At 41.2% G+C, this 14,385-nt stretch overlaps 1 protein-coding gene across 5 annotated transcripts in view; it reads left to right on the top strand.

Moving 5' to 3' along the window:
* The first annotated feature begins 5,295 nt into the window (after positions 1-5,295).
* Positions 5,296-14,385, top strand: part of GRM5 (glutamate metabotropic receptor 5) — a 519,134-nt gene continuing 510,044 nt past the window's right edge. For 2 of the 5 annotated variants that reach the window (XM_077867376.1, XM_077867372.1), the window contains exon 1: positions 7,378-7,578. The gene's annotated coding sequence lies outside the window, so the exon portion shown is untranslated. Of the gene's footprint in view, positions 5,401-5,558; positions 5,701-7,377; positions 7,579-7,713; positions 7,971-14,385 lie in introns of those variants that run through there. The other 3 variants (XM_077867373.1, XM_077867375.1, XM_077867374.1) reach the window with 3 other exon arrangements.

Raw genomic sequence — 14,385 nt, 5'->3', positions numbered from 1 at the left:
GGATGTAAATAACTGGAGATTGAAATTAATGAATTCTTATTTGCATCATTATCTTCACCAAATACCATGTACTCATTATGTTTCAGGGATCATACAACTGCTTCACCCCAATATTGCTTATCTTAGCCGCAACATGACTAGAAAGATACTATTCTCTGTATTTTAGAGAAGGGGAATAAGAAATTCTAGTCAATATAAAAAGATAACTCGGAAAGGAATTTTATTTTGTTATTTAAGACCCTAATAATCTAACACCATTATCAAAAATCTTGCCTATGCACACTTTTGTACTGGAACAATAAAGCCAGATTGTAAAGTAATGTAAGAAAAAAAGAACCATTATTTGCTTGAGATCTCTATAATACTTTTTGGTTTGCAAAATAACTTTATATATAACCAAGAGAACAAGGTATTTTTAAAATTATATTTCCCATTTTCTCATTACCACATTAGGAAATGAGGTTTTAAGGTTTAGTAGCTTGCCCAATCTCCTCTGGCCCAAGAGGCCAGAGCCAGTTTTAAAAGTGTGAATCTGTTGGGCTTGAAATCCAGTAGGCACTATGATATACCCTTTGGGTTGGGGCTCAAAGTCTAATTAGATCTGTTTACTTGCTCTGGGCTTCCAGGAAAGTGTTTTGTCTATTATGATGACAGATTTAAGCAGGGCCAATGATCACAGAATGGAGATCAGTTCCTCTGTGTTTGCCACATGTATGTCAAGAACACTGGTTGAACAGGACTTTGTCCTAGAAAACACTGAGTGAAATGCTTGTAGTTTCTCAAGTACTGGGAAATAAAGCTCTTTTATTATTATTATTATTTTGTACCCAGTATCAGACAAATGAAAAAATTCCCAGGGGCATATTCTAAATCTGGCCTGCTTGGAGACTAGAGAGATAAGTAACACTAGACTCATAAGTTACAACTTCTTTGAGTTAAATTTCCATCTTTTGCCTGGAACCTAGATTAAAATTTTATATAAGGCCATGCAATATGAAAAAGGCTTGTATCTTTGTTGTAAAATTCTTGTTGAAACCTTGGGTCTTTACGGACAATTTATATAAGGTTCTATATAGTAATATTATTACTAACAAAATTTTTTGAAGAACAAACTCATTTTCTTAGATAATAATAATTAGGTAAGACATCTGCCCTTTTCTTTTTGTCTGCTAGTGAACTCATGACTAAATATTTTCTGTTAGACCACAGATCCTACACTGAGTAAAATTACTGGAGTTTTTGTCACCTCCTCTTTCTGCATCAGTTTCATTTTCTATTTCTAAGGACTTTTATATATAATTGCCTTGTTCGCATTTCGAAAATAGGCAGTTGAAATTCATTAAATAAAATCTAATAAAATAACAACCTCCATCTTGCAGTTCAGCAAACCAAGATATAGTGAAGGTTTTCCAAGCCTTCATTGACACCAATGTCTTTTCAGTTTCTAAAACGTGGCAAGTGTTCTCCTGCCTCAGAAGTTCCAGCTGTTGTTCTCTACCCCTATAAATCCCTTCCTTTCTTCTCTTCCTCTGATCAACCATTCCTTCCCTCCTCCAAACCACACAAACACAAACAAACGTGCAACATTCTTTGCATAGTTGACTTTTATGGATCTTTTATCTCTGAGAGAGTTATTTTTTATGTTTTATGCTTTTTAAAATGTTCTATGCAAAGATATCCAGGTCCTTCTTCATGCCATGCTGTTCTTTATAACTCGCCTTGCTCAATTCTAATGAAGAATTGCCCCTCCCACAGGTTGCAAGACATATTTGTTTGTGTGACCCAATCCTTACTTGACTTTAAGCTCCTAAAGACCAAGACCAATTCTAATTCATTCACCATTCATCCCCAATACTTAGCCATGCCTGGTGCATGGTAGCTTAATAAATACAAAATAAATAGTATGAACAAATCAATAAACACATATATGCTCATATACACATACTTAATAACATTAGGTTTTCTAAGTCCAGCCAGTATTTTGTTCATTCTATTGCAGTTCTTTTTATAGTAACAGGCAAGGAAAAAAAATGTTTGATGAGTTACCATTAGAGGAATGAAAATAAATTCACTTTGAGAAATTATTTTAAAAGGCTACTTATAATCTGATATTTGATGGATTCAGATAACCAGATAATTATGAAACATTTAGGATTACAGTAATCCTTTTGGAGTACAGAACATGAACTGGCTAAGTCTAAGAAGCACAAATATAAATACGGAAGAGGGTAAGAGATGGGGAAGTATGTCCAGGTTGGGCACAAGTGCTTTCACTCAGTAGTCTTGCAGACCTGCAAACATTCATATGACTTACCATCAGTGATACCAACTAGGAATATGAAAGACAGTGTGTACAATGTATACCTCTATTCACATATACATTTAAATATTAAAACATATATATTAGGTTGCTTCTATGTGCTAGAATTTTCTTCTGAGTGCTTGGAATATATCAATAAAACAAAGATTCCTTTCCTTGAGGAGTTTACATTTAATGGGAGGGAGGGGAATAGACAGACAATCATCATAACAAATGAGTAAATGATATAGTATACTGGACTGTATTAAGAGCTATGAGGGAAAATAAAACTGAATAAAGGGGATCAGGGACCCTGAGATCATGAAGGAGAATAGTTTGTAGTATTAAGTAGGGTAGTCTAGGGCATACTTATTTGGGATAAGATTTGAGGAAAGATTTGAAGGAGAGAATTTAGCCCAATGATTACCTGTGAACAGTGTATTCCAAGCAGAAGAAACAGCTAATGCAAAGACCATTAGATTGGAGCATGTCAGGCATGTTTAAGAAATAGCAAGGGAGTCCTGGCTGCTGGAGCAGAATGAGCAAAGAACAGGGAAGAGTACTAGGAAATGAGATCAGAAAGGTAACGGAGTAGGGAAAGATTATGTAGAGTCATGGTAAAGACTTGGGTCTTGACTCTGAGTGAAATGGAAAGTTACCAGAGGGTTTTGATTTAAGCTAACTTCTTTAAAAAAACAAAAACAAAAAAACACTCTGGCTGCCGTGTTGAATACAGCCTACAGAGAAAGTGAAGAAGCAAAAAAGACCAGTTTGGAAGCTATTGCTGATAAAAGATGAGAGTAGTTTGATTCAACACTGTTTCCCAGAAGATGGTTAGAAGTGGCAGCATTTTGGATACATTTCAAAGGTAAAGTCATTTTCTGACCAATTGCCATGTGTGAGAGAAAAAAAGGAATCAATGAAAATTCCGAGTTTTAAACTTAATCAGTTATAAGTATAAATAAATTTTTCATTCCTTTATACTATTCTACATAAGATTTACAATATATTGATTATTAATAGCTCATCCTAGGCAAAAGTCGTACCTTCAAATGTTTTACAATCAAAAGTTATTTTGGAGACTCAAAACGTTGTTTCTTTGTTCCTTTAAATTTTAATTTAACCTAATTTAGCACTTGACCATTTTGAGGTAAAGCTATATTGTAAAATGTCACCGAGCAATTCAAGATTATATAATTGTGTTTTCCTTCTCAGCTGAAAATATCACTATTGTTCAACATGGGGAATGTCCTTTGCATTGTAACTTTTAGAGCATATGAAGTGGATATGTTTTTTTTTTTTTTGGATATGTCTTAATAAACTATGTATTCCATTTATAGGGTGCCTTATCATTTCTGACAATGCTCTGACATGTCTTATCCTATCCTCTCCACAAACCCTGGCAGATAGCAGGGCAGAAAATATGTGTAAGAAATTGAAGAGTTTAAGTAACTGAGTAGCCACTGTGAGAACCCCTCTTACTTAGGTTTAGCCCACTCACTGATGTGCTTTGAGCCAATTCCAACTGACCAAGAAGGATAGGAAACCTAATGGGTCCTATGCTCACTCAAAGCTAAGCGGTCCAGGCCATGATTACATTTATGATCTCATCCTTATCATCAGTCCCCCAATTGGGCTAACAAATCATTCTGTACATCAAACTTGATCAAAGCTCCACAATCAGGGAGCCACTAGTTCCCCCTTCATTTTCCTCAGAACTTTCACTATTTTTGTATTTTCTCATCTGTACCATCTTTCTCATCTTTTTTTTTTTTTACTCAGGAAGATCAACCACGGCTTTGCTGGCCTGTCTGCAAAGTACCAAAGCTTGCTTCCTGGACTGCAATCAAAGAGCCGGAGAAATTAACAATGCCACCGTGAGAGCACACAGGAAAGAGGGGAGAAGAGAGATGCCATTGTCAAGATCAACAAGGTGTGGCGGATAACATGTCTTTTCTCTCGTTGAATACCGACGCTATCAAAGAACAACTTGCTTTGTTTTCAAGGGTCTGGTGGGAAATGCACATTAGTAGGGGATCATCAGGACCAGCCCCCTCAACTGGAGTATCCTCAGCTCTTAGTCTTTCATCCAACGGCGGCAAGCACCTGGCTTCTAAAGCACCTAAGCTTCAGCTTAGGGAAATATAATGGGAATAGTCATAATCCTATTGCTACAATGTCTTTCTTTTCTTTAAATTAAGCCATGCAATTAATTCATAGCAATCTCGTCTTCAGAGGCAGACATGAGGTCTGGTTTTGGAATTTAAAGATAACTTCAGCATTTTTTTTTTTTTTTTTTTTTTTTTTTTTACAGTCTTGGTAGTTATGGGGGCGGTGGGGGACGGAGAGGAAAGTCATTCGAGTAAGTAAAACATATTCACTACGGAGAAAGAAATTTTAATGGATATAGAAAGAATCGTTTGCGAGACGTGCAAACGCGCGCTGCCGTCATCGAAGACTGTTCTTTCTTAGCACTCGCCCTCCGGGTCGTCCTGGGGTCCCCGGCTCTCCGCACCGTCGGGCAGCGGCGCCCCTTCTCCCAGGCGCCGTCAGGGCTTTACGCGCCTCGGCCCGACAGCAGCTCATCGCGGAGCGGCTCCCCCAGCTGCGCGGCACCCACGGCACCCACGGCACCCACGGCACCCACGCCTCCGCGCCTCCACGCGCCGCTCTCCCCCTCCCGCGGCTCCCGGGGCGAAGCGGGGACCTGCACAGGGAGCCCAGGGCAACTCCCGCCCGCACCCCAGGCTCCGCGGCGCCACGAGCCTCCGCACCCACCGAGCCGGGGCCGGGGTCGCGCCCCCGCCCGCCCCGCCCGCCCCGCCGCGCCGCAGGAGTAGGAAGCGGCCCTGCGCGGCGCTGCCAGCGGCGTCTGCCCGAGCGCGGCACGTGCCCCCGGAGCTCGCCGAGAGACAGCGCCGCCGCCGCCACCGCCGCCACCGCCACCGCCGCGGGCCCCGGGGCCGCTCCGCCCCCCGCCCCCGCCCCCGCCGCCGCCCCCGCTCCCGCCGCCGCCGCTCGCGCTCCAGCTCCCGCCGCGGCCGAGGCCGGCACCCGAGCGCAGGAAGCCCGCGACGACTGCCGGGCTCGGGCGCGCACCGGTAAGCACAGCGCGGTCTGCTTTCTTCCAGCCCGGAGTCCCCGCCGATGCCGGAGCCGCCGGGGCCGCCGGAGCCCCTCCCCCAGCGCGGGCGCAGACAGCCCGGCCCGCAGGCGAGGGCGGGAGCGCGGGCGACCGGCACCGGGAGGGCGGCGGCGGCAGGTGGAGCCCCGGTGGGGCCAGGGACGCCACGAGGTCCTGCAAGTTTGGAGAAGTCAGCCCGCAAGGACGTGTGCTGTGTGAATCAGACACGAATTTCTAGTCGGGAGCCCAGACTGCCGCGGCGTCGCTCCAGTGAGAGGTTTATGAAGATCATTTTGCTTTTATTTGCATAAGTGAGGGACTTAAGTGGGCTCGTTTCCATAGAAAACGAACTAAAAAAAATCAGAGGAGAAAATAGAGATCTGAGCCAAAGGAGGCGTTTGGATTTCTCTCTCTCTCTCTCTCTCTCTCTCTCTCTCTCTCTCTCATACCGATACATGTGCACAAAAGGGTGCATAACAAGGGATTGTGTGTGTGTGTGTGTGTGGGGGGGCTTATCTATCCTTGAGACCCTTGGGTGTTTGAGGGCTAATAAGAGCATTTGCTAATGCTTTACCTTGAAAGGAGGCAGCAAGAGAGGGACCTGGTTGGGTGTGAATGCCAATGTTCCATTTCTAAAATGACACTTCCATGACTGCACTACAGGAGGGAGAGGTTTTCTAGAACAGGGGGCCATTTTTAAGGGGTACCCATGTAACTCCGGACCTGTAAGCTCAGGTTCGTGTTCTGCCAGTGGGGATAAGGAAACATCCTTACACTAGATTTCTTTATGGAACTTCGGCAAAGGATGGGGTCAGAGGGAGGGATGGGTGGGGTTGGGGGAGGAAAGGGAGTTGAGAATGAGTGAACGGGGCGATAGAAGGAGTGGAAGCCTGGAAGTCAGGTTTGACATAGCACTGTGTTAATTCAGTCCTATCCTGGGTAGTTCCTGGGTTGGTCTTGAGGAAAATGTGTGACCTTGAAAAAATCCCTTCGTGTACTCAGTTTCTCCATTTCTGCAAAATGTAGACATTCTTCTTTGTTTGAGGACACTAAAGTTCCATAGAGTAGTGTCTGTCGATGATCATATGGGTTTTTGGATCTGCATACAAGGAAGAAAGAGCACCTAGAAAATCCAGGTAAATGAAGCTTCAGGGCATTCTCCCTCAAAGTACCAAAGACATTTGCAAGCTCCTGGCTGTGCACTTGGTGTAATGCATGCTGAGAGGTCTGTGGAAATAGATGAGAAGGACAAACAGACACTTAGGCTCTAACCAAGGGAACCTAGAGTTCTGAGTACTGTTTGGAGCGATTCAGATCCACAGAGCCTAAAGTCACTTGCTTTTTTAAGGTAGCAATTAAAGGATGTGGTTTGGTGGCAAGCTGTGAGATTCTTTGAATCTGAGGGTTTGGGAAATAATCTGGAATTGATTGTAATACAAGGAAAATGAATGGCATTTTACTTTAAAGGTTGGGCACTCCAGATGGCAGGATGGTTTTAGAATGAGATCTGAGAATACTGTGATCTGGACAGAGGGGTTAGGAGGGAGAGGAGAATGGATATTCTTCCTGAGACAAGGGTTCCTAGACTCCTAGGCATCTGCCCATTGTCCTTGACACCTCTGCCACTTGTCCGAGGAGGGCACTGGTACTTTTTTTCCCCTCCATGCAGGCACATTCCTAGACCTCAGGGATTGCATCCCAGGTACTGAGGTATGAAGGTGCATATGGGAAAACTCAAGTCGTAGGGGTGCCCCAGATCCCCTTATCATGTGAGCATCTGGCTTCAGAGCTGGTTCACCCATCCAGATTCGACCCGAAGTCTGTGTTCCTAAAGGAACTCACTGTGCCACTTGGTGGCACCAAAAAGTTGCGCTGAGAACTCTGTTCTCTATAAATACAAACTACCACCCCTCCCTCCTCCGCGAGCTCCCCTTCCCCCCCTTCCCCCCTTCCTCAGTAGCAGGGAGATTGCTGCACACGCCGCCCTCAGCTCTGCTGTTCTGTGCGCACTGAGCGCAGGAGATGAGCTTAAGATCTTCTTGGTGGGGAGCCTGGGAATGGAGAGGCCGGCTCTGCCCCGCTGATCAGCACAGCCCAACTTTATGGGGGGCTAGCTAGACTACGTCTCACTGCCAGCTGCGCGGCCAACAGGGGGGTAAGCTTGCTAAGGGTCTGTGTGCCCAAGTGTCCCTGTGCCCGGGAAGGATGTAGGAGCTATCAGCTTGCTGGATAGCTCACAGTTGGCTTGGGAGTGGGACGAGCGTGGAGCGAGGCTGGCCAGACCTCGGGGTTGAAGTCCCCTCCGTTTGCTGATGGCCTTAGTTAAACCTGTTGGGAGAAAAGGCGAGAGCAATGAGGTGAAGGAGGGAATGGCGGCAAGAATTGAGAAAGGGATTCTGCATGCCTTCGGATCCGAGTTCCCGCTCCCTAAGGCCAGGTGCGCGTGCTTAGAATGCAGATTGTGCTGCCCCAAACCACCCCAGGGCTCGGAATTGAGAGAAGCAAAGGTGGAGAGGGAAGGAAGGAGAATCGCTTCCCATTAGATCGGTAAGATGCAGCGACTGTGGTGCCTGCTGCAGGAAGAGGGGGGACAGCGGGTGGTGCTGAAAGCACAGCTCTTTCACTCAGGCTAGTGTGCTTATTCCTGAACCCCGGTCTGCGTCCTCCGGCTCTTTCCTCTTCTGTGGATGCATCTTTCCCTTCCAAAACACAGCCTGCTAGTTACCCAGGAGCGGCAGCATGAGCGGTGTGCCGAGGAGGGATCTCAGGGTACAGCCGCTTGTGGAAAGAACCCCAGTCAGGTCCATGAACTAGCCAGTGACCAGAACCTAACCCCGACTTGGGACCTCGCAAAGGGAAGAGTCTGCCTGGAAGACTCTTGGGATCGGTGCTGGAATTTCCTACTGCCCTCATTTCCCTGCGGAGCGGGTGCTGTGGGAAAGGGAAATTGAGGAGAGGTTAACAAGCACTTTTGCTTATTTAGGCATAATCCTGGTGCTGCCTCAGCTGAACTGTAAGCTTGAGTAACCAGGCAGATAGATTCTCCAACACTTTACTTCCCGCTTAGAAATGGACTCAGGCCGGTAGGAAGGCAGCATCTCCTTTCCACCTCTTTCTTCATTCCCTACGTATTGTTTTATTGTTCTGAGTCCCTTGAGGCTGGGCCAGAGCTAATCTGTATTCTTAACATTGGCTTCTGGCCATTTGAGACAGCCAAGTTAACATTGCCTTTTACTATGTTCAGCCTCTTCCCCCAGTGGGGCTAAGCCAAGATTTTCTGTAGAATCCTCTTAGTTATACAACATTCTAAACATTCTTTTGAGTTTTGGCATGTTCGGGTATGCTACCTCTTGCTGGGTGTGCTTTGTGCCCCTCATTACCGTCATAGAGCACAAGGAATTTTCTTCTTTAATTTCTCTTTTGTGTCTATGAATTACACATTTAAGAATCAGTTGTAATGACTTCTGTCCTTTATAGATTTAAATTTCTGTTTAAAAGGATGTTTGGTTTGGGAATTGAAAATACTGCTTCCTGAACTAATCAGGTTGATACACATTCCAGTCTTCAGCCTTCTCCAGCGGGGACCTTTTCAGCACTCCGGACAGATCCTTCAGGGTTTCTTAGAAGATTGTGGATAGAATACTTTCCACATAACTGCTTCTTTTAAGAGAAAAGCTTTCCCTAGTCATTTATACTCTGCTTGACAAAAATGTATAATCTGGATATTTTCATCGCACCACCTAGATCTCTGTTATCACATGGCAGTATTTGGGCCATGGGTTGTACCCAGAGAAAAACCAAATCCTGCAATATTGATTTGTTGAAGGACATACTGAGATTATTTGGGAGAGAGGGTGATATTTGAAGAACCCAAAGTACTTGCCCAGTTCTTCAGTTTACTTCCATAGGGAGACACAGGCCTCTGCCTTCATTTCGTAGTCTGTGATGGACATGGTAACAGACACTAAAGTGAAAACTTTGTTCAACCAGCACAAAATATGTAGTACTTGTGTGACTGAAGGGTTTTAATAATTCTTATGTTCTCATTTTTGTTCAAAACATATTAGAGATTTTATATAGTCTTATATTTTCTTTTGTGGAATTTTCAGAGCATTTTAGATAAGAAACTAAAATAAATGCCAGTAAAGCATAGGTAAAAATACAGGTAGAAAATAGGAGATAGCACTAAAATCTTGAAAAATTTTGTACTTATTTGTAACCATCTTCTCCCAGGCTCTCTGTCCTAATGGGGTGAAGAGAGAGATGCATTCGACGATTCTTCCATATACTCTTTGTTATGTTATTTAAATAGAGTATAAACTAACTTTATAAAATAGTGAAGACTATCTTTTGATATATATATATATATATATATATATATATATATATATGATATGCTAAAGCTAGTTTGTTGGTTTGGAGTTTGGATATGCTGATGGTGTATTACTACAATGCAGGAACATCCCACAGTTTATAAATATGTGTTATTTTAAAAATTCAGAGAAATGTTAATGATAGTCCTGAAACATCATTTAGTTATTATTTTCATTAATAAGTGGAGCTTAGGAGGGCATAAGGGAAGAGCATCAAAAGAAATATTTTTTAGTTCGTGATTGCTTGTATAACCCAAGAAAATAAAATCAAAATTTTTTTGGAATTTTCAACTATTTGTAAAAGACAGTATCTTCTTGGTATTTATCTCAGTTAAAACATAGTTCTAAAAAACATTATGCCATAGTCTTGCTTTCATTTCCTTTAAATTCGCAGAGGAAGACAAAAAAAATCTAGAATTTACCAGTTCTCAGCTTGTTTGAGTTATATGTACCTTGAATCAGAAGGGGAAGGAACCAAGCATAAGTCTTGGTTCAGGCTCATCCTTGCTCCAACGACTACCCTTTCTTGAGTACAGTGGGCATCATGCCAAGCATTGGTGTTATTTAATCCTTATAACAATTGTGCAAGGCAATATTTGCTCTTAGTTTCCTATTGTGAAAACGGAGTTGGTTTTTTTTCCTTCCACTGTCATATAACGAGGAAATGGGAAAAATAAATAAATAAATGCACACATCTCATTTGCTTGGAAATCAAACTTACCCTCTTTCATTACATTAGGTAACCTTAATCTATGGTATTGCTAAACACCATGGAATTGTTTCACTGTGGTTTCCAGTAAGTTGTGGTATGATTGGGAGGGCAGACCCCTACACAAGATTGCCTGAATTGTAAGCCACAATCCCATCTTTGTGGCTTACTAGCTATGTAACCTAGGGTGAGATATTTAACATTGCTCTGCCTCTGCTTTCCTCATTTTAAAATGATGAACGGGGGGGGCACCTGGTTGTTAAGTCAGTTAAGTGCCCACCTCTTGGTGTTAGCTCAGGTCTTGATGTCAGGATTGTAAGTTCAAGCCCCACGTTGGGCTCCAGGAGAAACAGGTTGTAACACTGTAAGGCGCATTGTATAATCACAATGAATTAATTGTACAAATATAAGCAAAGTTCCAGACCCACAATGAACAGTGTAGAAATGGTAGTTATAACTATTAATCCCATCCAGGCCTTTGAATATCAAATTCAGCTTTCCCATGTTACTGAATTTAATTTTCGTAGCAATCCTGTGGTTGGTACATAATTGCTGTTTCAAATTTATCTTCTCTTATTTTCATCAAACTCGTTAAGAAATTTAAAGGAAATATTTAGATGTGAAAAAATGTATTCTATGTAAATATGATTCTGTTGGTTTTAAAAACCATTGGGGCAGCCTGGGTTTAGCGCCACCTTCAGCCCAGGCTGTGATTCTAGAGACCCGGGATCTAGTCCCATGTTGGGCTCCCTGCATGGAGCCTACTTCTCCCTCTGCCTGTGTTTCTGCATCTCTCCTCTGTATGTATCTCATGAATAAATAAACAAAATCTTTAAAAAAGATATCAGACCTATGAATAATTTTCTAATGATCAGCTTTCACAGTAACTCTGGCTATTTGCCATTGCTCTTAAACTTGCTCTTCAACTTTATGCTCTTAAACATAAATGTTCTGAGGAAAATTAAAAGATCATAATCATAATGGTGCTAGTGGGCACTGTAATAATAATAGTAATAATAATAATAATAATATAGCCTGTTTACATTTATATTTTACAGAGGAATAATTGAAAAATATTTCTTAAAAATCAATTTGCCTTAATATTCAATGATGTCATCATACTTTTTAAAGACAGACAAGAAGGTAAAAAACATAATTATTCTTTTAAAAATAAAAACGACATTTTGAAAAACCAACATGTAATTACTGTATAAGATGTTCTTTATCTTGTTAAAACTAAAATGAACTTTATATTTCATACTAAAAATAGTCTTTGAAATGATAACAGTGTATCACAGGATACTCTTCTCATTCATTTATTACAACTTATGGCTACTTAGAATCATGCTTATTTAAAGTAAGGCAATATCCTTCACTCTCAAGGTTTAATCTGTATTTCTCGAATTGAAATTACAAGCTTCAAAACAATATAATACAGCCAGAAACAAATTACAAAGTAAAGAAGGAACAGGAAAAACCTATTCTAAACTACTCTCCTTAAATTATTAGGATGTTTCAGGAAAAAGTTTTGTGGGACTGACGAATCCAGATGATTAGCTCTTAGTTGTATTCTTTTTTGATGCTTATATAAACCTTGCCAGGATATAAATCAGCAGTTTTCGATTGGGGATGACTTTGACCTACAGGGGACATTGACAGTGTCTGGAAACATTTTTATTTGTCACAACTTAGAGGAGGTATGTTTGCTATTGGCATCTGGAAACCTGGGATCTCCAGAGATGAGAGATGCTGTTAAACATCCTACAATGCACACGACAGTAAACCTCCACAACAAAATGTCAACAGTGCTGAGGTTGGGAAATTATGATCTAAATAACTATAGGAAATAGAGTTACATCTGTTAATTTAGTTGGTTTGTATGGCTTCTAAATGTAGTTGACTGGCATACATAAACTTTAAATGGAAAGTAGAGAGTCTCCAGAATGTTTTGCAAACAATGTATAAGGTTTAACCAGCCAACCCACTTGGTCTTTTGGGAGACATTATCATCTGATTATGTTTGAGTGTGGGCTTTGGAGCCAGAGAGAGTTGGGTTCATATCCTGACTCTGCCAGTTATGATAGTATGAGACTTCTGGCAAGATTCTTCACCTTGTAACCTCAATTTCTAGAGATATTTAACGTAGGTAGTAATCATACCTACCTCACAGGGTTATTTTGAGAACTTACATTAAATAATGCTTTAACATTATTTAGCACAAAGCAGGCACCCAATAAATATTAGCTATTAATAAGTAAGTAGAGATCGAGTTAGAAGTGCAAAAGCACATTTTCAAGCACCTGATGATAAGTAATATAATATGCACAATAATGCTTTACAGTCTTTCGAGGTATGCCATAAATAACAAGAAAGCAGCTGAAGGCTGCAAAATGGGAAGATGCCTGGAATCCCTGCTTGATAATTAAATTGAGACTAGTTAACAGTAGATTACATCATTTTTATTGCTTTGCTGTAGAAGGCTGTTTCAGGTCTTCATGGACTACTAAACCAGTTGTTTAATGATTTACAGTGATCTACAGTAAGCTTTATTCTAGTGCCAGCATCTTTTAATTAATGCATAAAATTACAGATTTCACTTTTATACAATGTTATTTTATAGCCCTTTTCTGGTTTTTAGGGGGTTTCATTGAAAATATGGCATATTTTTGGATCTGGGCTAAACAGAGAGGGTGCTGGACTTTCTTGTTTACAAGGTCACAGATGTGTGCTTGAGATAGCTACAGCAGTGGAGCTTTCCTAGACTATAAAGCTCTCAGTATCATACCTCATAGTGTCTCTTATCTCTGGGATGCACTTGTTTTCAGGAAAATACATCAAAGGCATTCATGGCATAGGCAATATTGACACCCCTGTCTATTTGGGATGACGCTATTGCTCAGGCAGAAGGAATCATTTTAGTGTTGATGTCTCGAACTGTGTGATTTTCTTGTGTGGGGATTAAGTTATATAAGAGACATCTGTGCCAGAAAGATGGCCAGTGTTTGAGAAGATTGTTGAAAATAAAAGACAATGTGAGCTGTGAATCTGGTTACAGTGTAAATTGCCATTTATGCAAATTCTACCCACCAACATTTTTTCTTCATATTCATTTAGGATACAGTAGGAGGCTGACTACCTAGGTAAAATACTTCTATACATATTAAATATATGTCTACTGTTTTCTATAGTGGGGTAGTGATTAATTTTATTATGCTGTAAGCCAAGAAATATATTATTGAATAAAGCAGACTAGTGGTTCTGAAAATAAGACCCTCAACCAACTTATTATATGTTACACTATGTAAACTCCTATCATTTCCTGCTTTTGATTGAATTAAAGCTTTCCATATATTAGGTTGTAGATCTGTAGCATTTTGAAAGCTCTTTAAATCACTGTATTAGTTAATTCCGCCTCCTGATCTGTAACAAGAACCTGACTTTTTCTTTTCTTTTCTTTTCTTTTTTTTTTTTTTTTGCTACCGATCTATAACCTCTACCATCTCAGAGTTATAAGTTAAAGCAAATAATTTATTCTCTTGGAGACTCTATTTCCTGATATATGAAATGGGACAATCAGATGTTCTTGGCAGTAATTTTGTTATAGGTTGAAGTGGGATTGATAATGGAAAAAGGTTCTATAAATTGAAAAAGTAATACAGTATTACTTTTTCCCCTCCTTTTTTTCCCCCCTACCAGACCCTTATTAAGTAAATGAATATAGCTCATGGGGAGACAGCTAAGGAGAAATGGCCTCACCGACACTAAAGTTTTCTGCCTACTACTTTGTCAGTCCTTGCTTCTCTTTTTGAGGATCTCTGTTGCCTGAATACATTTTTCAATTTTCTAGGGTGGGGCAAGAGATACTATCTTGGAACCTCAA

Source organism: Canis aureus, chromosome 23 (genome assembly GCF_053574225.1).
Source record: "Canis aureus isolate CA01 chromosome 23, VMU_Caureus_v.1.0, whole genome shotgun sequence".
NCBI lineage: Eukaryota > Metazoa > Chordata > Mammalia > Carnivora > Canidae > Canis > Canis aureus.
Note: the sequence above shows the minus strand (reverse complement) of the source record. Positions and strands in the feature narration are given on the sequence as shown.